The sequence below is a fragment of the Pinus tabuliformis genome, chromosome 6 (assembly GCF_031772625.1).
Source record: "Pinus tabuliformis cultivar Carrire ecotype Pingquan chromosome 6, CPIR1, whole genome shotgun sequence".
NCBI lineage: Eukaryota > Viridiplantae > Streptophyta > Pinopsida > Pinales > Pinaceae > Pinus > Pinus tabuliformis.
In genome coordinates this window covers 258261117-258287288 of record NC_142292.1, presented here as the reverse complement: position 1 = coordinate 258287288, position 26172 = coordinate 258261117, and positions in this window count along the sequence as shown.

The following is a 26172-nucleotide window of genomic DNA, read 5'->3' as shown; positions in this document are numbered from 1 at the left end:
AGAATATATTTTCTCTTCTTCCATAAAAAAGTCAAGCTTCTTCTGACTCTATAGAAGTTTGACTTGGAACCCCTAGGGTCTCTCTCTAGATGAATAGTGACAACAGGCAGGACCTTCACTTCTACTTGTGCATATAGCACTATCACCTCCAAGTTTGTACGAACCCTGGGTTGATAAGTAAAGCTGGTAGCCCAAGAGTTGCAGCATCATTGCTGCAATACTGGTGCTCATCACTTTTTGGCAGCGTTGTCGGGGAGTAGTCTGAGTAGAATGTGATTATTGCTTTCTTTTCTTCTATTTTTAGTCTTCTTTCTTTTCTTCTATTTATAGTCTTCAATTTTCTGCCATTAGTTTATTTCCACAAAAGTAATATAGTAGATTCCTTTCTTTCAGTTGTCATTATCTGCCTTCCTTTTCATTTTGCAAGTAGAATTCAATTTAGCAAGTAGTTTTTTTTCTATCAGTATTTTTCACTCAATTATAAATTTCATTTATGAAAAGTACTTTCCAGCTCCTAAAATGAAGAATATAAGCCCCTCTGCTCTACCTCATTTTCATGGCCTAACCACAGAGGACCCAGACACTTTCCTATTTGCATTTGTTGTTATATGCTGAGCCTATGTCTATACAGATGATGTACAAAAGTTAAAATTGTTTCCATCTACCCTCAAGGATGTAGCATTGTGCTGGTTCATGGGTTTACCTAGAGATAGCATCACAACTTGGGTCAGATGTAGCAGGCTTTTAACAAAAAATATAGGGACAACTTTAGGTCAAAGGATACTAAAGAAGAGATTTTCACAATGACCATGGGCTAGGATGAATCCTTAGAAGACTACGAAGAAATATTCTAGCTTAGTTACAAAAGGGCCAGGTTCACACTTGACCCTGAGTCACTAAAGTTGGTCCCGCTCAGAGGAGTAAGGGAAGATCTTCTAGATACCTTACATTTGTTTGTAGGAGGAGATATCTACCAATTACCCTATGAGGATATCAAGACTGTCTTTAGAAACCATTCTAGGGTAGCCAAGAAAAAGGGTAGGAGTAGTCAACCTATGGCCTATACATCATCTTCCAACTCATTCATCAAGTCTAAAATTGGAAATATGCTGGAAGATTTCAAAAGTGAGAGGTTGCAAACCCTTGCCTTGCAATTGGATACCATGAACATCAAAAGGAAGCAATAGGAAGCAGAGAGAGCCTTGGCCATCTTTTTTCCTAGATGCACTAGGAGGCATCTTAGGAATGAATGTCCATTGAATTTCATTGATATTTTCTTTGTCTATGAAGAAAACCACTGTATAGACAAATTCCCTTCTTTACCCAGACTCAAATTTGTGTATCAAGGAGTTGAAGGGGTCATTAAGCAGCTTTGTTACATCAACCAAAGGAGACCTCCTGGGCCTAGACCATACTAGCAGGGTATGCAAGGGTCATCCCATGCATATTACAACCCCAACCAACCACAACTATACCTTCTTGGAGACCCCTTGCTCATCCTTCTTGGTCTACACCCCCTCCTTGGTCCTATGCATCTCAGTATCGTTCCCAACTAGCTAGCTAGTCATTTCAACCTTATGTTCCACCACAGCCTTAGTGGAATACCCCACTCTAGGGGTGGATGCCCAAGTACAACAATGCTCCCACTCTATTGCCTCCACCACCTACCCAACCAAAACTCCTACACTCTGCTCCACCCAAGCAACCCCAGATGCCTGCCCAGTGAAATCCGAACCCGAACAATAGGCAGGCTCAATAAGTATATAGTGGAGAGACATCATACCCAACTTATGATATAGAAATCCAAGAGATCAACCTAAGATCTAGGAGAATTCTCCCAGATAACCAACCTCCCTCTCCACATATGGAGGTTGAGGAAGAAAGAAAGGAAAGCAACCTTAAAGTAAATCCACCCTTTCTTGAGAGATTAGCCCAACCACTCCAACCTACCCCAGAAGAAACTGAACTTCTGGGAGAATTGAAAAATGTATGTGTAAAGATCCCCCTTCTCTATTCAATAAAATATGTTCCCATTTACAATAAGTTGATTAAGGATAAATTCTTCAAGCATCCAGGATGAAGAAAAATGGATTCCCCTACCATTAATGTCATTGGGCATCTGTCTGACTTAATGCTGGGGTAGGTAATATGTTCAAAATATTTGGAACCTGGAAGCCCTCTAGTAGATGTGCACATCAATGGCACCATCATCCCACACACTTTGATTGATGTTGGGGCTGACATTAATGTGATGACCAAGTACACCATGCTCAAGCTCAACCTCCAAGAGTCATTGAGGAAGACCACAATAGTTCTACAACTTGCAGACCATTCCATAGTCACCCTTGAGGGAATTGTGGAGGATGTGATGGTCTCTATTGACTACTGGGAGTACCCTGCAAATTTTCTAGTTCTCCAACCTAAGGCTAAGCTTATTGGTTACCCTCTCATCCTTGGGAGGCCATGGTTTTCCACAGTCGATGCTTACATTAGCTATAGAGCTAGTAATATGACCATCAAGAATGGGCATATGTCCAAATAGTTAGTCCCATACCCTCCTACTCAACCTTCTCTAGAGTATGATTTACCTTTATGGTTGGAGGAGGAGGAAGAGGATGAGGTTTATTCAACCCAACTTTATGATTCGGAAGAAACCATAGGAGGAGGACAACACGATGAGGATGACTTAATTGAGCACCTGCTCTAAAGTCCAACTCCTAGTTCATTACCATTAGAAGAAGAAGAAAGGGAAACCCATAACAGTCATCCAATTGGCTTATGCTTGGCCAATTCCATCCCACTCCGTATCAAAACCATAGAATTTGGCCCAGAGAAAACTTTGAAAATTAATCCATATCTTTCTTCTCTTGAAGAGGAAAAGTTATGCAACATGTTGAGAGAAAACCTAGAAGCCTTCACTTGGAGTTACAAGGAAATGAAGGTAGTACACTCCTCCGTGTGTACTCACCACATATACATCAAATAAGGTTGCAAGCCAGTTTGACAACCACAAAGGAGGATGAATCTAGCTCTTAAAGATATAGTCAAAGAAGAACTGCAAAACTTGCTTGATGCAGGATTCATTTACCCTATCTCTGACAGTGAGTGGGTCTATCTATTAGTGTTAGTTCCCAAGAAAAATGGTAAGTGGAGAATTTGTGTCAACTATAGGGAGTTAAACAAAGCCACTAAGAAATATCATTTTCCCCTACCCTTCATTGACCAAGTGCTAGATGGCCTGGCAGGGAAGAAGTTTTTTTCTTTCCTAGATGGATTCAGTGGGTACAACCAAATCCAAATCTTCCCAGAAGACCAGGATAAGACCACATTCACCTATCCTTGGGGTACTTTTTCCTATAGGGTCCTTCCTTTTGACCTATGCAATGCTTTTGCCACTTTCCAAAGAGAAGTCTTGAGTATTTTTGCTGAATTAGTACATGATGCAGTAGAAATTTATATGGATGATTTTACACCTTATGGTTGTGATTTTCAAGAAGCTCTGACTAACCTAGGAAAAATATTGCACAAATGCATTGAAATGAACCTGTCACTCATTCCAAAACAATGTGAATTCTTAATGACTGAAGGGACCGTGCTAGGTCATTCAATATCTCATCAAGGACTACAGGTGGACCCAAACAAAATAGCAATCATCCAAAGGGTCTCACCTCTGCAAAAGTAGAGGGATTTCAAGAGTTTCTTGGGGTTAGTTGGATACTACCAAAGGTTCATAAAGGACTTTAGCAAGTTGGCCTCTCCTTTATTTGGGTTGTTGGCCAAAGATTATGAGTTTATATGGTTAAAAAGCTGTCAAGAGGCCTTAGAAATTTTAAAGGGTAAGTTAACCACTGCACCAATTCCTCGAGGCCCAAACTGGTCCCTCCCTTTTCATATTCATGCTGATGCCTCACACAAAGCCATAGGAGCAACCTTAGGTCAGGTAGAGGAGAAATTTTCCTATGCCATCTATTTTATCAGTAAGAACCTGTCAAAGGCTAAGCTAAATTATACTGTGACCCAAAAGGAACGCCTGGCTATTGTGCATTCATTAAACAAATTTAGGCATTACATTACAAGCTACCAAACATTTGTGCATACTAACCATCATGCAATCAAATATTTAATGAATAAGGTAGATGTGAATGCTAGAATTATAAGATGGTTGCTTTTATTATAGCAGTTTGATCTAACTATTGTTCATAAGCCTGGTAAGGAAAATGTTGTTGCAGACTTTATATCTAGGATGAATCTACCTATAGGTGAAGAAGGAATGGTGGATGACCAATTACCAGACGAGAATTTTTTTACCATTTCAGTTCTCTCCCCATGGTTTGATGATATAGCAAACTATTTGGTATCATCATAGTTCCCACAAAACTTTCCCTCCAAAGAAAAGAGAAAGGTAGTCAGGAAAAGCACCCCCTTCACCTGGATTGGGGGCAATCTTTTCAAAATTGGCCTAGATCAAATCTTGAGAAGGTGTGTAAGGGAAGAGGAAGTTTTTGACATCCTTCTGACCTGTCATGATCGGCCTTGTCGAGGTCACTTTGCAACAAAGAGGACAACATTCAAAGTGTTACAAGTAGGCTATTACTAGCCCACCCTTCATTAGGATGTGAAAAAGTACATTATTCAGTGTGATCAGTGCCAGAGGATGGGAAAGCCTACTCCAAGTGATGAAATTCCCCTATAACCTCAAGTGGCTTTCAATCCATTTAACAAGTGGGGTATGGACTTCACTGGGCCTATCAACCCTCCTTCAAAGCAAAAACAATACATTATTGTGTGCACTGATTATTTGACTAAGTGGGCTGAAACCAAGGAAATTAAGGCAGCAACAGAAGAGAACATGGAAAATTTTAGGGGCTAATGTTCGCCCAGTGGGCTAATTTTCCATGATTTTTCCACAAAAAAAGATTCGCCAATTTCCAATTTTATAAAAGACGATTCGCCCAAATTTTAGAATATAAAATTATTTTACCTTAAAAATCGCCAACATTATATAGAGACTATATATAAAATAATTTTAAATTTGAATAATTTTACAAATATATCAATAAACATTTATAATTTGCATATTAGGGATTAGTGAGATTCGCCAATGTTTTAAACTTCAAGAAAATTTTCCATCCTTAAAATTTTCCTTGGAAGAGAAGGTGGCTGAGTTCCTAAGGGAGAATGTATTCTACAAATTTGGGTACCCTAGTGAGCTAGTCACAAACCAAGGCAACCAGTTTACCTCCAACATGATTGAAGAACTAATCAGCCATCACAAAATCAAGCACAGGACCTGTTGTACCTTAAGAAACTGATTTCCTGGCTTTGTAGAAATTGTGCTTATGACATTAATGTTTATAGTTATTGTCACTTGTTTTTCACTTAATTATATGTTGTTTTCCCAAATGAAGGACCTGGGAGACTTGGTTTTTAACCCCAATACCTAGGTGACAAGGAAAAATTAGAATGCCATTTGATTGTTGAATATAAATTATGAATGAAGAAAAGCTTGAATAAGTCATAGACAATATGCTGTTTTACACAGGATCTACTATCTGTGACACTTGGAGAAGTTAAATATAATATGCTCTCTTACACAAAAACTACTATCTGTAACTTAGAAGAATTACATCGATGTGAACTTCAATTATAGGAGCGCTCTTTTAAGGAATTTTAACTTCATTTACATAAGAAAATAAAGACCTGCATCTTCATTACCATACTTAAAGGAAGAAAACATAAGATGACACATAATAGAGAAGTCACAAAATCATACCCAACAATATATGGAAAACTTTTCATCCTTTCATTAATCAACAATTGTATCAGGAATTCACTGGCCGAGTATTCAGGTTCTCCAAAATTCAGACCCTTTCTTTCTAAATTTACCTCTTTTTATACATTACGAAATAGTTGGTGGTCTCCAAAACTATCAAAATACCTAACTATTTCCCTAACTGTCTAAGTAAAAACTATTAAAGAATATTACACAGAGGGTAAAAGACACCTCATTCTAAAGAACATAAAATAATAGGAAATAACGGAATTTAAAAGATGATGGTCGTTCTCTGTTCGAAACTGTATCTTGAGCCTTAACCAAGCAATGGATGAAGGGCGGAAGGCTTTGGGAGCACCGCAGGGGTTAAAGAGTGTGTGAGAGCATCAATGAGGTTGAACCCATGCAATGATTTCTAGCCACCCATTCTGGTCAGTCGTGCTAACGTCACGGTCAACTGTGGAGGTAGAGCTCTGATTAACCTTCGTGCTCATTGCTTCCCCGCAGCGCACCTCAAAGTGCTTATCAAACTATCACTTGATCATGCTTGTTGAACTTGTATGACATTTAAATGATGCAGGCCCATGGAACTTTAAAAGAATTAACACTGGTTCATAGAACCTATCGTGTCTGCCTTTTCAATGCACCTTGACTCCCTTACAGACCCGACAGGACATAAAACTGTATTTAATGATTCATTGGGTCTGATATTAAAGACTGAACCCAACGATTTGCCGACCTGATTTCTGGACCCAATAGGACATAAAACTGAATTTAATGATTCATTGGGTCCGATATTAAAGACAAAACCTGATGACTTTGCCGACTTGATCTTCGGACCCAATAGGAAATAAAAATGAAATTGATGATTTATCGGGTCCGATTAAAAGATGGAACTTGATTACACTTTGACCCAATATTGCACCTAATATAAGACCCAATATCTGTCGCATCCTATTTCTTTCAATTGACAACTGAGATTGGCCCGGACTTCAATAAATTTAAACTATGTTTGATACATCATCGCACCTGATCTCCAAAATAAACCCATTCTAGTCAACTTATGCGATTACCATTGGATCTATGGCTTGTTGATCGGACAACCCAAATCTTCTCGCGGGTTTATCACTTTCAAAACCATTGAGAATATAAAATCAACCATTCTTTTCATATTTTTTTATTTTCCTTCCATTTTGTAATAAAACTGAAAATAAAACTTAAATAACAATGGACAATGGATGCTACAACATCTGGCTCCACCTGGGGATAGTGCTTTTGCCACAGAAGCACTAAGAACTGCAGATCAGTGCCTTCACCTCGGGCATGGAGTCATATATTGTTTATATATATTTAAATTCTATGGCATTTGTTCACTGATTTCACTCTGGTATCTACAATGATAAGATTGTTGGCATTATGATGCATGTGTTGTACTTGATGGCAACCCTCTCATAGAAGATCATCTCACTTGTATACATTCAGATGAATCTACAGAAGAAATATCAGATGTGACAGAGTGCATGGGTTACCGGACAGCACAAAGGGATCAAATGACAGTTCACAAGTAAGCTTTGCCATCAAGTCCAAAGGGGGAGATTGTTGGCATTATGGCTAAAGTGTTGTCCTTGATGGCAACCCATCTAGGTGATAGATCACAATACTTCAAGTCAGCACCAGAGATTGATGATCAGCTATCAAATATTGAAGAAAATAAGGGGTACGCAGGTACACCGTACAGAAGGTGCGTACACGCAGGCCGGTGTTACATAAAGTGCGTACATATCCGCAATTATCCCGTTCAGGAGGTGCGTACCCCCAGTTCACTTACTTCAAGGCAGAGAAAAGCACACGTGGGGTTTCTTATGTTTAACCCTTGGTATTTAGCCGATGGTATTGTGTTATTATGGTTTTGGCTCGTGGTATTGATCCATGATTTGAGGAAGAGCTTGCCTATATAAAGCAAAGGAGATCATTTGGCTTGAGTAGTTTTTGGGTTGAACATCTTATGGGAGCTAGATCTGAAATACTCTGATCTCTTGGGAGTAATGTCTAGATCTAAATAAGGCGAATCTACTGATGGATTGAGATCACTTCGGCGCATGATCAGATCTGTAGATCTGATAGTCTGGGTTATTCTTGAAGTCTTGAAATTATCTATATCCGCAGGTATGCAAGTACAGTGAAGGAAAAGTGCGTAGGTACGCAGGCGCAGAAGCGCTGCAGGTGCAGAGGTTCGCGGCACCACAGAAGGCGCAGCTGCAGAGGTACGCGGCACCACAGAAGGCATAGCTACGGAGGTACGCGGCGCCACAGAAGGCGCAGCTGCGGAGGTACGCGGCGCCACAGAAGGCACAGCTGCGGAGGTACGCGGGCACAGCTGCGGAGGTACGCGGCGCCACAGAAGGCGCAGGTGCGGAGGTACGCGGCGCCACAGAAGGCGTAGGTGTGAAGGTCCGCGGCGCCATAGAAGGCGCAGCTGCGGAGGTGTGCGGCGCCACAGAAGGCGCAGCTACGGAGGTGCGTGGCGCCACAGAAGGCGCAGGTGTGGATCTGCACAAGGATGCGCAGAGAAGCAGAAGAGGCAGTTTGGAGGTGCGCTGACAGGTAGAAGGTATAGGTGCGGGGATCCGCAGGCTCAGAGCAAGTGGAAGTGCGGATATCGCAGATCTATACCAGTGAAGTTGCAGTCCCTGCTTGAAATTTGTTTTAACTGCCTTTGACTATTCTGCAGGGTTTTGGTGCATAACTGATGTTTGGTTACTGGTATTGAGTTCAGATAGCAACATGATTAATGACTTATCTTTATGTACTAGATCTGGTTGATAACTCTCATAATATCATTGTATGTGTATGGATCTAGTGATTGGGTGATTCAGAAGATTGTTTGATTATGTGCTTCAATTTTGTTGTTGGGTCCAGTATGAAAATTGGATGAAACGTGGCCTTTCAGATTATGTGTTGTGCTTCAGTGTATCCAGTATGAAAATTGATGAAACATGGTACCTGGAGGAGAGAAGATTGTAGGCCGGCGCCTACGTACTAGTATCTAAGCTAGTACAAGAGCTAAAGGAAATCTTTGGAGCATTGTAGCAGGTAGTAGCCTGCGTACTAGTAAATGGATCGGCTAGTACAAGAGCAAAGGGGTTGTAGCTCCCATCCCATACTAATAAGACTGCACCAGTACAAATATTGTAAAAGGATTTTCTTATTAAGAAGAATTGAGATGACTTGCAGCAGGTGGTTTCTCCCGCATTGGGTTTCCACCTTATATCATGGTGTTCATGTGTGTGCCTTATGTGTGATGATCTATTCTATGTTACTGCATCTGTTAATTGATAATATAGTTGATAATGTTCTAATGCACTCATTGAAAATCAATTAACTTAATCATAAGAAGTTGTGGAAGTAGCATGTATGAATCTGATTATGGAAATGAAAAAGTTTTATTAATGTGATAACACTGATTCACCCCCCCCCTACTATGATGCATGTTTTGTACTTGATGGCAACCCTCTCATAGAAGATCATCTCACTTGTATACATTCAGATGAATCTACAGAAGAAATATCAGATGTGACAGAGTGCATGGGTTACTGGACAGCACAAAGGGATCAGATGACAGTTCACAAGTAAGCTTTGCCATCAAGTCCAAAGGGGGAGATTGTTGGCATTATGGCTAAAGTGTTGTCCTTGATGGCAACCCATTTAGGTGATAGATCACAGTACTTCAAGTCAGCAACAGAGATTGATGATCAGCTATCAAATATTGAAGAAAATAAGGGGTACGTAGGTACACCATACAAAAGGTGCGTACACGCAGGCCGGTGTTACATAAAGTGCGTACATATCCGCAGTTATCCCATTCAGGAGGTGCATACCCCCAGTTCACTTACTTCAAGGCATAGAAAAGCACACGTGGGGTTTCTTATGTTTAACCCTTGGTATTTAGCCGACGGTATTGTGTTATTATGGTTTTGGCTCGTGGTATTGATCCATGATTTAAGGAAGAGCTTGCCTATATAAAGCAAAGGAGATCATTTGGCTTGAGTAGGTTTTGGGTTGAACATCTTATGGGAGCTAGATCTGAAATACTATGATCTCTTGGGAGTAATGTCTAGATCTAAATAAGGCGAATCTACTGATGGATTGAGATCACTTCGGCGCATGATCAGATCTGTAGATCTGACAGTCTGGGTTATTCTTGAAGTCTTGAAATTATCTATATCCGCAGGTACACAAGTACAGTGAAGGAAAAGTGCGAAGGTACGTAGGCGCAGAAGCGCCGCAGGTGGGGAGGTCCGCGGCGCCACAGAAGGCACAGCTGCGGAGGTACGCAGCGCCACAGAAGGCGCAACTGCAGAGGTACGCGGCGCCACAGAAGGCACAGCTGTAGAGGTATGCGACGCCACAGAAGGCGCAGCTGCGGAGGTACGTGGCGCCACAGAAGGCGCAGCTGCGGAGGTACGCCGCGCCACATAAGGCGCAGCTACGGAGGTACGTGGTGCCACAGAAGGTGCAGGTGCGGAGGTCCGCGGCGCCATAGAAGGTGTAGTTGCGGAGGTGCGCGGCGCCATAGAAGGCGCAGTTGCGGAGGTGCGCGGTGCCACAGAAGGCGCAGGTGCGGATCTGCACAAGGATGCGCAGAGAAGTAGAAGAGGCAGTCCGGAGGTGCGCTGACAGGTAGAAGGTACAGGTGCGGAGATCCGCAGGCTTGGAGCAAGTGGAAGTGCGGATATCTGCAGATCTATACCAGTGAAGTTGCGGTCCCTGCTTGAAATTTGTTTTAACTGCCTTTGACTATTCTGCAAGGTTTTGGGTGCATAACTGATGTTTGGTTACTGGTATTGAGTTCAGATAGCAGCATGATTAATGACTTATCTTTATGTACTAGATCTGGTTGATAACTCTCATAATATCATTGTATGTGTATGGATCTGGTGATTGGGTGATTCAGAAGATTGTTTGATTATGTGCTTCAATGTTGTTGTTGGGTCCAGTATGAAAATTGGATGAAACGTGGCCTTTCAGATTATGTGTTGTGCTTCAGTGTATCCAGTATGAAAATTGATGAAACGTGGTACCTGGAGGAGAGAAGATTGTAGGCCGGCGCCTACATACTAGTATCTAAGCTAGTACAAGAGCTAAAGGAAATCTTTGGAGCATTGTAGCAGGTAGTAGCCTGCGTACTAGTAAATGGATCGGCTAGTACAAGAGCAAAGGGGGTTGTAGCTTCCGTATTGGTATAAGACTGCACCAGTACAAATATTGTAAAAGGATTTTCTTATTAAGAAGAAGATTGAGATGACTTGCAGCAGGTGGTTTTCTCCCGCATTGGGTTTCCACCTTATATCATGGTGTTCATGTGTGTGCCTTATGTGTGATGATCTATTCTATGTTACTGCATCTGTTAATTGATAATATGGTTGATAATGTTCTAATGCACTCATTGAAAATCAATTAACTTAATCATAAGAAGTTGTGGAAGTAGCATGTATGAATCTGATTATGGAAATGAAAAAGTTTTATTAATGTGATAATACTGATTCACCCCCCCCCCCCCCCCCCTCTTAGTATTATTTCCAACAAAGATGATTATGCTTCAGAACTAGAAGTAATGCTTGAGGTACTGCCCATTGACAGGAAGTTGTAGAGTTTCACCATCAATATTCTCAAGAAGGAAAGTGTTATTGGACCTTGATTCAAAAATTCTAAGAGGGCCATACCAGAGAGGATCAAACTTCCCATGATTACCCTTATCTTCTCTTCTGCTATCCCATCTTAATACTAGGTCTGCAACTTTAAAGTTAATCTCCTTGGCTTTTCTATCAAAAATACTTTTCATCTTTGATTGATATATAATCAAGTTGTCTCTTACCTTGTCCCTATTCTCACTTAGCTGCACTACTTTATTCATTCTTCTTATCAAAGCATTGTGTTCTTCTTTGGCCTCCTGAATCATTGCAATCACAGGCTTCACAGGTTGACTTGGAAATAGAGCCTGAGTTTCATATACTAATTCAAAAGGTGATTTGCCTTTATACCTTCTTGTAGTCACTCTAGCAGCCCATAGAGAAAACTTTAACTTAGAATCCCAGTCTTTTTGGTTCTCTAGAATAATTTTCTTAAGGATCTTCATCAAAGTTTTGTCAGTAGATTCAGCTAATCCATTTCCCTGTGGATGATAAGCTGTTGAATGGGACAAAATAACATTATACTTTTTACAAAAAGAAATAAACTTACTTGAATTGAAGAATTGAGCATTGTCTGTGATGATTTTGATGGGGCATCCAAATCCACTGAAAATATTCTCCTCTAAAAACTTCATCACCACCTAATCATTTGCTCTCTTAGTAGGTATAGCTTCTACCCACTTGGTGAAGTAATCAGTAGCTATGAGAACCCACTTGTGTTTTCCACTTGAAGGTGGGTTAATATCTCCAACAAAGTCCAATCCCCATTGTCTGAATGTTTCCTCTATGAAGACCAGAATCAAAGGTAAGGGAGCTAACCTCTTCTTCTCTGCAAAAAGCTGACACTTCTGACAACTTCTGACAAACTTATATCTATCACCAAAGAAAGTAGGCCAATTAAATCCTGTCTGAAGGATTTTATGTGAATTAACTTTCCAACTATAATGTCCTCCAGATAACCCCTCATGATGATCTATGATTGCCTCTGTAAACTCATCTTCTATTTAACATAGCAAAAAAATTCCTACGGGATCCTTCCAATACAACCTGCCTTCCAGAATCACATATGGTTGTGCTTTGATCTTTAATTATATGTACTTTGTTCTATCCAAGTATTGGGGATAGGAAAGAAAACACAAAAAATGTATTATATGCTTGTACCATTCTGAACATAAAAAATTGTACCTGGTGGCTTTTCTTCATTTTCTTCAGTTTTTCCTTCATCCATAGGTGTCAGCAAGTTAATTCCCAATCATTGAAAGTTTGATTATGTCAACAGTTTTTCCAATCCTTGCCCTTTCACCAACTTTGTGGGTTTTATGTCCAAGTCATACTCTTGGATCTTGGATATCTATTTTTATGTCCAAGTCATACTCTTGGATCTTGGATATCTACATCTCCCTGTACTAATACATCTTTTACTGTAGCATTTGGCACATAAGAAAAGATCTGTGACTACAGCACATAAGTTCTAAAGGATTTTAGGGATTTTACCAAAGCATACACCTACTTTTCAAGAATATTATACTTTAGCTCAACATCCCTGAGAATATTTCTAAAGAATGCAACAAGCTGCTCCCTCTCTTTGTCATTCTTCTGCAGAAAGACAACAGCTATTGAACGCAGTGATGTGAATGAAAAAACTTGGAAAGGCTTTTGATAATCAGGGCTGATTAGGACTGGAGCTATCTGCAATGCTTCTTTAATCATGGAAAATGATTCTATGTCTTCCCTGGTCCAATGCACTTCATTCTCCTTCTTCAGCATATTAGTAATTTCTTTTATAGTTTCTCCATAATTGGACACAAATCTCCTTAAGAAGTTTATTTTTCCTAGAAATTTTTGAATATCCTTTTTACTCCTAGGCAGTGGTATTTTTTGCACAAGTTGTACTCTTGTTGGATCGACCTTCACTCCATCTATAGAAATAATGTGCCCCAATAGTTTTCCCTCTTCCAGAGCAAAAATGGATTTCTTGGGATTTAAGAAAAGCCCAAATATTCTACATTTTTCAAAAGTCCTTTTCAGATAGTCTAGATGTTCTTCATCAGACTTTGAGAAAATAGTAATATCATCCAAATAGATTACTACAAACTTATCTCCTAGAAAAGCAATGTCCATAGCCCTCTGAAATGTAGCACCTGCGTTCATCAATCCAAAAGGCATTCTGGCATACATAAAGGTTCCCCGAGGAGTTGTGAATGTTGTCTTCTTCTAATCTTCTCCATCCACATCCACTTGGTTATACCTAGAGAATCCATCCAGCATTGAAATTCTAAAAGACCCTGTTACCTTCTGCATAACATGATCCAGTTTAGGCAATGGATAATTATCTTTCAAGGAAGCCCTGTTGAGATTTCTGAAGTCCACACATAACCTTATCTCTCCATTTTTCTTTTTTATAGGCACTAAATTAGCCACCAATCAAAGTACCTGAGTGGAAATATTATTTTGGCATCAAGCAACTTTACCTCTTTTTCAATTGATGGTAGAAGTAGAGGATTTATCTCTCTAAGCTTCTTCTTAAAGGGTTTAATTCCCTCCTTCAAGGGGATCTTGTGCTGAATAATATTTACATTGTATGTTATGAGATCGTCATAGGACCATGCAAAGACATCGACATAGTCCTTGAAAATTTTAATATATCTCTCCTGATAATTATGTGAAACTCCACTGAATACTTTTACTAGCCTGGGTTCCTCCTGAGTTCCAATGTTATGATCCTGAACATGTTCATCCTATGAAATTTTTCCTGAGTCAACAACCGCATCATTGGGATTAAAAATCCTCTCAAGAGGGACAAGTCCCTTTGGCAGAATATTATCCTTCAATTGAAAAACTTTTTGATTAGCTATTGGATATTTTAAACCACTAACTTCTGCAATCTTCTATTGTTTCATCATCATCTTGATCAATCTTTGTGCCCTGAAACTCTTCAACCATAGTCAAAAATTATTTAATCTGTTGATAATCTTCAAAAACTTGCCAATATTTAACATTATCAAGAACAGAAGGTTTGTGCCTCATTTCTACCTCATATCTTAGTCTTGGATTAATAGGAGACTTGAAAGTACTAGAAGCCACAACCAATGAATCTGCTAATCTGTTCCCATCCCTTGGAATAAATTGAATGTTAAAAGCTTCGAAAAATTTCTCAACCAAATCCCATACTTCATTTTTGTATGCCCTAAGCCTAGGGTGTTTTGTTTGACAATGATTTTTTATTTGTTTGATAATTTGCTCTGAATCTCCAAAAGCAGAAATTGACTTAATTCCCATTTGTTTAGCTATTTGCAAAGCACTAATCAAGGACTCATATTTTGCTACATTTTTTGTTGCTTCAAACTCCAATTTAAAGGAAAAAGGGAACATATTACCTACAGGTGCAATTAGAAGAAAACCAGCACCTATTGCTTTCTTGGAATAGGCTCCATCAAAGAAGCACTTCTACACTCCTTTAGTCTGTAGCTCTATAATTACATTGGCTGAAGCAAGCTGCTTCTTATTATGTTAAGCCAATTTTGCATTATCATGTAGCATGAAACAAGCAAAGTCATCTTTCTCCTGGCTACATACAGGTGAATTACTTGCTCCATTTTTTTGTAATTGTTTTTACAAATCTCATTTCTCTATACAATCTCCTCTCTTCCCCGCCAAAAGTCGGTATAATAGTATATGTAAAATGTAGTTTCAGAACACCACCCAATTTAGCACCCCATGACCTAGATAGTAGCATTCCAAATCTATGAGGGATATCTACTACTACTACATCCATGACCAAGCTCCTAGCTGGGATTTGGGATAGTGACACTACTAGATCCTTAATGACCCCTAAACACTTGACTTTGTTTGAATCAAAAGAGTAAAGGTCTCTATAGGGTTTGATAACTTGTAGATTTAGATGCTTCATCATTGAAAATGGCATAAGGTTGTGTGAAGCTCCTAAATCAAACATACAACTATGTAGGAGGAAATCATGGATCAATAAGGAAATATAAAAAAGGAGGTGTTGAAGGATCTACTTCCTCTACATGTGGACCAAGAACTACTATTGGTTTGTCTTCTTGCAGATTTATAGTGTCATTTATATTCACATTTTCTTTTAAATTAATAAACTCAACAATCTACCTCTGATAGAATGGTGTTTTTGCTAATTCTGTAAGGGGAACTTGAATTCTAACCTTCTCCAACTCTTTAGTAAGACTAAACAAATGACCCTATTTAGCATTCTTTTCATTTTCATCTTCTCCTTTCTTCCTGACTGAAATTACTTGGGGAATTGAAACAAGTTTCTCCAAAGGAATTTTTTCACTTTGGTCTTGAGAAGACTCACCTTGAAGTATTTGTGTCTTGCCATTTGCATTTTGTTTTTGCTTTCCTTTATTTACTTGTTTTGCAGGCTAAGATTCTTATGGAGTCGCCTTTGGTGAGGAAGCTGGAACCTGCTACTCACTTTCATTTTCTTGACTTCTTTATCTTTTCCTTGATCATATTTCTTATGTAATTATGCCTGCATAAAATTAGAGAATTTCTTCCAATATTCATCAATTTTATTCTCATCATAAATGGCATCTATTTCAGCATATTCATACTCTTCTCCTTCAACACCAAGTTCAACTTCATTTACTGCATATAACGTAGAAATTTGATCTTCATGGTCCCTAGGGTGCTCTAGTACTTTACCAAGATCTACCTTTATATACAATGGTTCTTAAATCTGATCTTGATATTTTCTCTCCTTTTGCAAGATTTACAAAGGTTGTCTTCTGTATTGGGGATTAAAGTTATTATTATATTGTGTTTATCTCTGATAATTCTTATTTTCCAACTCTAACTTATTTATTTGACAAAGTTTTAATTACATTACTCATCTCCTCTAACGTTTGACTTTGAGATAATTCTATCTTTACCTATCCCTTATCTTGGATAGGCTGTGTCTCTGGTGCTTTTCTTGCAGCCACCAGATTTGCTTCTATCTCTAATGCATCTATTTGGATCTGATCAAGGGTTGGAGATCTTCTTTCCCTTAATGTGAATCCAAAATTTGACTCAAAATCCCCTACAAAAGTTATTTTTGCACCAACAGGAGGGGGCTTAATCTCCACTGGAAGACTATTGTACAATTTATTAAATCTTCTGACAAATTCAACTATAGTTTCATCACATTTCTTCTTTATAGCATTAAACTCTATTAGTGAATACCCATGGTCTCTTTTTTCTCCCCATCTCTGGTGAATAGACATTCCATCTCTTCCCAAGAAGGAATAGAGTTATTGGGAAGCCCTTTAAACCATTTCCTTGCTTCTCCATCCAAGGATTGAATCCAAAAGTCTTAGAACAACATCTAAATGTTCAACATTTAGGTTTTCTACAATATTACAAAATACTGATACATGATTCTCTATTGTTTGTTCATCTTCCCCTGTAAAACGAGGAAGAATATTGAGGTATTCTTGTGGCATTTGATTCAACGGTTGTGGCAGTTGAAGGGGTGCATACCTATTCATCAAGAATGCAGGAACTGCCATGTTTGCTCCCGAATTTATTGAACCTTGATTACCAATAGATGTGGAACCTAACTGAGGGGTAAATGAAGTGTGCAAAGGTGGTAATGTAGTTATAGGTTCACGTTGAAAAATTATAGCAGATAATGGAAAAGTAATAGACTCTAAAGATTGCTCTTGACAGTTAGGTTCTTGAAATGAAGATGATGAAAAAGGTGACTCTTGATCAGATGAATGTTTGGGTGAGTTGATGTCTAATGCAAACAATGTAGGAATTGGTGTAAGTGGGGGTTTACGCCTTCTAACCTTCTTAGAAACTAGCCTTTCAGGATCTGAAAGGGATTGAACCTTCTGTTGTGAGGTGTTTGATCTTGTATGGGGTCTTCTTGGATCCAGAGTTATTGCTTTTATCCAAAACAGCCAAAAATTTCTTCCTCACTGAACAAATAGAGGAAACTATTGAAAACCCAGGGAAAAGTGTTCTTGTCTTCTCTCCCCAACAACAACGGCAATTAATGTTGTACCTTAAGAAACCAATTTCCTGGCTATGTAGAAATTGTGCTTAAGACATTAAAGTTTATAGTTATTGTCACTTGTTTGTCACTTAATTATATGTTGTGTTCCCAAATGACAGACCTGAGAGACTTGGTTTTTAACCCCCAATACTTAGGTGACAAGGAAATATCAGAATGCCTTTTGATTGTTGAATATAAATGATGAATGAAGAAAAGATTGAATAAGTCATAGATAATATGTTGTTTTACACAGGATCTACTATCTGTGACACTTGGACAAGTTAAAGATAATATGTTGTCTTACACAGAAACTACTATTTATAACTTAGCAGAATTACAAAGGTGTGAACTTCAAGTATACGAGTGCTCTTTTAAGGAATTTTAACTTCATTTACATAAGCAAATAAAGACCTGCAACTTCATTACCATACTTAAAGGAAGAAAACATAAGATGACACATAACAGAGAAGTCACAAAATCATGCCCAACAATAAATGGAAAACTTCTAATTCTTTCATTAATCAATAGTTGTATGAGGAATTCACTGGCCTAGTATTCAGGTTCTCCAAAATTCGAACCCTTTCTTTCTGAATTTTCCTCTTTTTATACATTATGAAACAGTTGGTGGTCTCCAAAACTATCAAACTACCTAACTATTTCCCTAACTCTCTAAGTAAAAACCATTACAAAATATTACACAAAGGGTAAAATACACCTCATTCTAAAGAACATAAAATAACACGAAATAATGGAATTTAAATGCTGATGGTCATTCTCTATTCGAAACTGTATCTTGAGCCTTAACGGAGCAGTGGATGAAGGGCAGTAGGATTTGGGATTACCGCTGGGGTTAAAGAGTGTGTGAGAGCATCAACGAGGTTGAACCCCGCAATGATTTCTGGCCACCCATTTCGGTCAGCCATGCTAACGTCACGGTCAACTGCGGAGGTAGAGCTCTGATTAACCTTCATGCTCATTGCTTCCCCGTAGCACACCTCAAAGTGCTTATCAAACTATCGCTTGATCGCGCTTGTTGAATTTGTATGACATTTAAATGATGGCGGGCCCACGAAACTTTAAAATAATTAACACTGGTTCATAGAACCTGTCGCGTCCACCTTTTCAACGCACCTTGACTCCCTTATGGACCCAATAGGGCATAAAATTGTATTTAATGATTCATCGCGTCCGATATTAAAGACTAAACCGAAAAATTTGCTGACCCGATTTCCAGACCCGCTAAAACATAAAACTAAATTTAATGATTCATCTGGTTCGATATTAAAGACAGAAGCCGATGACTTTTTTGACTCGATATTCAGACCTGATAGGAAATAAAACTTAAATTGATGATTTATCGGGTTTGATTAAAGGATGGAACTTCATTAATCTTCGACCCAATATTGTGACCCGATATAAGACCCAATATCCGTCAGATCCCATTTCTTTCAATGGACAATTGAGATTGGCCTAGACTTCAGCAAATTTAAACTGTGTTTGATACACTGTCGCATCTGATCTCTAAAATAAACCCATTCTAGTCAACTTATGCAATTACCGTTGGATCTGTGGCTTGTTGATTGGATGGCCCAAATCTTCTCGCAGGTTTATTATTTTCAAAACCATTGAGAATATAAAATCAACCATTCTTTTCATATTTTTTTATTTTCCTTCAATTTTGTAATAAAATTGAAAATAAAACCTAAATAACAATGGACAATGGTTGCTACAATAGGACCTCCACTCCTTATCATCCACAAGCTAATGGGCAAGTGGAGGTGACCAATAGGGCACTGGAGAGCATCTTAACCAAGGTAGTGAGCAACAATAGGAAGGATTGGGAAAAGAGACTAGTTGAGGCCACCTGGGCCTATAATACAACGTGGAAGACCACCACTCGATTTACACCCTATGAGATGGTCTATGGGAAAAAGGCTTTGTTGTCCATTGAGTTTGAATATAACACATTGAGGATGGCATCACAACCAGATTTGGATCCTAGTCATGCACATAAAGAAATATTGTTCCATTTGAATGGCTTGGATGAATTCAGAATGTAGGTCCTCCTACATACAGAGATAGTTCAGCTTCAGAGGAAGATCTGGCATGATAGACATATTAAGGAGAAGCAATTTCAAGAGGGCGATTGGGCATTGTTATATGATTATAGGTATAAAGACTTCAAGGGAAAGATAAGGACAAGATGACTCGGACGTTATGTGTTGGAAAGATGCCATGATAATGGTTTAGTGAAAATCAGAACTATAGATGAAGAATCCATTCCATTGCTTGTTAATGGACACCGATTGAAAATGTACAAGAGGCCTTTATCAAAACAAGAGTTCATTGACAATATCAATAAGACAGTGATGATGGTGGAGCAAGTTCCATATCCTCCCTCATCACGTCATTAAAAAAGAAAAAAAAAAGAATAAGGATTCAGGTGAAAACCTCCATGAGGCCCCTGAGTCCCATCTTTGGGTTGAAAACCTCATGAGGTGGCCCAATGATGAGAAAAAAATGATGAAAAAATGGAAAAAGGAATAAGAGGATCCCTGGGTGAAAACCTTCATTGAGGTGCCCAAGGTAAACATCTAGGGTGAAAACCTCTCTGAGGCAACCTAGGTGTTTTTCAAAAAAAAAACAAAGAGAAAAAAGACATACTTGTTATTTGCAGGTGGGTGAGAAAGACAATCAAGGAGCAAAGAGAAGATCCAAAGGGAACCCTACCTCACATATATTCATCCCCTCCACTCCTTACCATGCATATCTCCATCAATTCCATTATTTTTTTTTCACTTAATTGCTTCTATTTAGGTGAAGACTGTGTTTTCTATAGGATCCCCCGAAAACCTACAGGAATTAATCCAAGGGTGAATGGTAGGCTGGTTAGGTCCTTAGCAGCCTATCCCACAGAATATCAATCATCAGCTACAGGTCTTCACTAGGATCATCCAGGAGCTCCAAACAACAGACAACAAATAGCAGAGGAGGAAGAAGAATGACCATGCAACAAATAAACAATGCAGAACCTCTGATCTTCGACAACTGCAGCATGGCATCGAGACCACAGGTAAGTATCCCGCTCACTCACTCATATGCATCATGTGATCAAAAGTTGTAAGGGTTACGAGGTAGTTGGTTTATTAGTGAAAAGTTGTTCAGCTAACTTGGCCACCTTCGTTCAGTCATCACATACAAAACTAGGTGCCCTCTCACACATGGCTACAGTCAACTCAAAGGCAGAGGAGGAGTAGGACAAGAAGTGGTTAGCTACGGATCTACGAGGTGGGAGATGATTATGAGGAACCTCACCCTGAAAAGCCATAAAGGGAAACAAAACATCGTTTTCATGCATTTTTACATTCCACCTCCTCAAAACTCCCTCACGCAAGTCACTCTCATAACTTTGGCCACCCACCAGAAGCAAGGATCCATCGTTCTGCAAGAGAATTTCTACAAGAGCATGCACAAGAGTTCCTACAAGAAAACTATATAGGATACATAGAGGCAGACTACAGGATAGGCAGAGAGGGGTTTAAGAGGGAATATCACGAGAATTGTCCACTACCACCATTCTAAAGAGGTAGAATCTAAAAACCCATCCCCATTAAAAAGCAAATGAACTAGAAATGCTCTAAAAGCTAGTGGACATAACAACTATGGGAGGTGAATTACATGCACAGGAAACTCTGTTTTCTCATGATTTTAAAATTCTTGTGTTAAACCTCTCATTTCCTCCTCAAACCTCACAAGCAAGATGACAGGAGGGTTTAATAAGAGAGAACCCATAAACACTGTGAGGATACAATAATATCCCCGAGTGCTTGAAATCTTTATAAGACACCAATGGATCTGGTTTTTCGAAAAATTCACAGGGTACGATGATGAGTTGGCTCAAGAATTTGCTCATTCCCTTACTCCACTATTATAGTTAGACGGATCACTATAGATCTCACCCTAGAGCTCATCAGTAGGGTCACCACACTTCCCCTAGGAATTCCATGGAGAAAAGAAGACAAAGTAGATATTCAGGTGGCAAAAAGGAAATTCTTTTTGGAAGGTGAAGAACCCATAGAGGATAAAAATGGAGTAAGGAGGGACAGTCTGCCATACCCATGGAGTGAGGTAGGTTACCAACTCATCAAATATATCTCATGTGAGGGTAGATACAGTGCTATTTATGGCTACCATGTTAGGAAGCTTGAAGAATTAATATTTGGGGTAGAAACACCAGTTCACCAAAGACTCAACTACCCTATTTCTTGATGCAATCACTCATAAACTCCAACAATAAAGTAAAGTAAGGGAATTCCCAACAATTGGTTCACCATGGGTTGATCAAGATCCTCATTGAGGATGCCCTTCAAAACATCAGGATCCCTATAACATGGTCAATTTTCAGAGACTTACTAGCAGAGGATGACATCAAAACCCTCACCTATGATGTTAGTCCTTCTGTCAGTGAGGAGGAGGAAAAACAAGAAGAAGAAGATACAGATCTAGATGGGGATGAGATGGATGAAGAAGAAACTAATACATAGGAACATGATGAAGAAGAAGAATAAGGAGGAGAAGAGAAGGACGATGATGCTAAAACAGAGGAGGAAACGAAGGAAGAAACTGATGGAGATGAGAAAGAACAACAAGAGGAAGAAGATAAGGAAAACAAAGAGGAAGAAGGCATTGAAATAGAAGGGGAAGAACACAAGGAGGAGTCATCTAGGGTGTCTTCAGAGGCCCCTGAGAGGAAGGTAGCAGCTTCCCTCACTGCTCTCAGCACCCTAGTCAAGAAAAGGGTGAAAATAAGGAGGCAAAACCCTCTATATATCAAAACAAGAAAGAGCACAAGAATCAACCAAGGGAAACCAAAAATATCAATAAAAATTCCTATTGAGATTGAATATTCCCCTACACCAAGAGATAAAATTCCTTCTCCTAAGTCACCAATGACCTATGTAAGGAGGCCTAGTACCAGATCAACTTCCTTAAAAGGTAAGGCCATCCTACAGGATCCACAACAAAAACTACAGGAATCACAGAAATTGGAAAGCAAGGTAGGGGAGAAGCAAGAAAAAAAATAGGAAGACAATGGGCACATGGAAGATAAGCTCAAGGAAATGGGCAAAGAGCTAAGTGGCTTAAGGGACAGAGAAGCAATAATGAGAGCACAACTTGGGAAGGAAAATGTATGGCTGAGAGGACAAATGTAGGAAAGGGAAAACCAACTAGAATGTATGGCTAGCCTCTCCTTGGAGGTCATCTAGTGTAGGATGCTAGCTAAATCCTATGCTCTTTACCTCATAGAATAATGGCTGCAATTTTAGATTAAAACACTAGCACACCATGGCCCTAATCAACAACCATAATCTAATTGCGAATGATCCTCAGCTAGCACCTAGATATCTTGCTACCCAAGAGCAATCAATTTCACATTTTGGGGATATGTTTAGGCTGCTAGGAGATGATATTATACATGCCTGCTTAAGGAGATGGAACACACTGCCATGCAGCTTGAAGATCAGAGAATATCACTCCCCTCAAAGGTTGAGAGAGGCACTCAACAGGACACCTATGTATAAGCAATCAGTGCAAAGGTTGAAGGTCAATTGGATAGGCCTAAAACTTAGTCCACCACTACTCTTATGGATGCTAGAAGGGAGGAAAGAAGAAGAGGAAAAGAAGTAGTGGGAAGAAGTAGAAATGGAAGTAGGCTTCTATGAACAAGAAGAAGAGACCACAACAGAGGAATGGGATGTCAGAGAGGCTACCAGAGCCATGAAGGACATGGACATTGACTAAGTTGCTCAAAGGATGAGAAACACTTTCAGTAGGGGGTGATGACGAGCCTCATCATTGGGTAATTATATGGACCTTAATTCACCTCCTAGATTAGTCAAACCAACTATTCTCACAACTTATTGCATACTTTTGATTATATTTTGTTTATGAGATGAGCTAGAGTTGGATATTTTTCTTTGTGGTCTAATGTGCATTTAATGCAGGATTAAAGGATAAAAGCAAGGAATTTTGGCAAAGACCTTGGTGAAAACTTGAATGGGACAAGGGAGAGAAATTATAGGAGGAAATTCTTCCTCATTTACTACCTCCCCATTCGAATATTCCTCCATCAGCATAGAGTACAAATAACCAAATCATGATGACTAGAAGGCAGACAAGGAAGTGAAATTCAAAACACCAGTTTATCTCAAGTTTGGGAGCCGAGCCTCCCTAATTTTAAGGAAGTCATTGGAAACTTCAAATGTATAAGTAGAGAGGCCTAGGACGTTAGTAGGATTCAGGATTTTTGGATTGTAAAACTCTACTCTATTTTCAAGCTGCAAGACTTGTGACAGTTCTTGATGTAATCCATTTTTTTGATAATAAGAATTAGTTTTGTTTTGAGCCAACACTGAGTTAACTCAGAGGGCTGAAGGTCTTGTGCTAGGTCCCAACCATAGCAGCTAAGGCTCCTCTTTATTGTACATGTATGGTAGCATAGATTCATGGTTTAACTGTTCATTTTCTTAAGTAGACGCATTTCCATTATAGCAGCATAGCACACAGATTCATGGTTTAATCATTCATTTTCTTAAGTAGCTTCATTTCCATTACAACAATGTAGCGTAGATTAGCTGTGTTTTAGTTTGCTTCCATTTGTGCCTTATTTTAATTATTAGGTTAGCAAGGAGAAAAATATCGCCATAAGGTTGTTAGCAGGTGTCTCAGCCTTATCTCCTCCCTCTGGGACCATGGCTTGAGGAAGAGACCCTTCAACAACCCCCAACAATGCAGATTTCTAGTTCTTGCATGAGCTTTGGGATTTTGTCGTCTTGATTCAGTACTTGTTTCATTTTATCGTCATCTTTTTCCATCACTCTCTTTCTGTAATAAGATCTCACTTGTATTCTCATTTCCTTCAACAGTTTCTCCATGCATAATATATGTGGAAGCTAATAAATCACACCTTAATCAGATTATGCCCATAGATTTCCTTATCGTCCGATCCATAACAAACCTGGCCAATCACTATCAACCTCATGCGTATTCATTTCAGCATTTCACTTTAGGCACTCTGAATCTCCACCATCGATCTTCCTCGCCTGATCCAAATGCTATCACGTCACCCACTTGTCAAATAGCTTGGCTGATCTCCACCATCAATCTGCCTTGCTTGATCCAATGGATATCGGGCCACCTGATGTTATAGACATATTTGGGCACTTCAATGCCAATCACATATGTCAATAAACCAAGGGCTCTTTAACCCCTAAAAGTGTTGTTTCATACCCTAAAGAATCATAATCAACTGATTACATCATTTCCCAGAAGTTCCACTTGAAAAACCACTGAGAACTGGCCAAAACTAGACCATATTGACTGCTCCATGCTTAAGGTGCGATGCATACTGGCTGCTACACTAGCCAAGTGTGATGCATACTGAAAGAGCCTTCTGTGGGGTGTGATTAGCGAGAATAGACAAATGTCAGAGACAGTTTGCTAAGTGGATACCTAGGGAATCTTCTAGAAACTTCTCATATGACACTTGCCTCTCTGAATTCGCCCAAGGATGAGTAAGAGATCAAAGAAATCTCCAAGTGGAACTAAGAACTATCAGTGGAATAACACTAATCAGAAACCCAGAGCTGACTCACACCCTTGTAAGACATCTATATATGGATCCCTCATCTGAGAGATCTTGAGGCTGGAATTTTGTAATTTGTAAGGAAGGAACATTGGTTTCTCTTTGAGAAGGAACATTGTATTGTGGGGTGATGTTGCTTTTCATGAGGTGAAGAGGGCTTTGATGCTGGGAGGATGATGTTGGATCAGATAGCTGGGTTGTAATCCTCTCTTCTACTATTAATAAATTCATTTGAGTTTTCCTCCATATAATCGTGTATTTGTGAATATTGTTATTTGTGAATGCAATTGTATGGTCAATGTATTTCTGATTCTGCGTTGTTTATGATATTATAGATCAATATGCTTTGATGGTGTTTTTGTTTCTTTTCCTCTACAGGTATTCTCTAAAGTGGGACAAGTAGGAGAGGAGTGGCAAGCTCTATCAAAGGAGAGAGGAAACAAGCAAGGAGCCAAGTGGAAGATCCAGGTTGGTCCTCTTTTGCTTCTCTCTTATCTATCATACATAAAGGAAATTGCAATTTTCTTTAATTGTTTGTTTCTAAGATAGCTACCCATCTTAGTCGGACTAGCAGATCGAAAAGACACTAGTTTTCCCCGAAATAAAATGGCGACTCCGCTAGGGAGAGATTAGTTTGTTTGTTTGTTATTGTTGTTTGCTTTATAAACTACAGACGTAGCCTGAAGTTAGCCAGCTAGCCTTCAAACTACTCTTGCTATGCAATTGCAAAGTAGATGAATGCTACTTCAGTCAATATCCGGGTTGGTTTATGAACTAAACATCTAACTTACAAGCATTCTAAGTTCCCTTGTGGTAGCTCAATAACCTCCTAAGATCATACCCCTGTACTCTATTTTTACTGTCCATCATATCTCAGCTGGAATAATTGAACTCAGCTACAGATTTTGAGCAAAAACCGAACTCAGCTTCGCTCCCTGGCCAATCGCACTATCTGCAACTGGCAGCCTATATGCATCGCACCTCCCGTGTGTTGTAGGTGATATGCATCCCTGTTTCCCTGAAGGACAGGTTCGATGACTGAGTG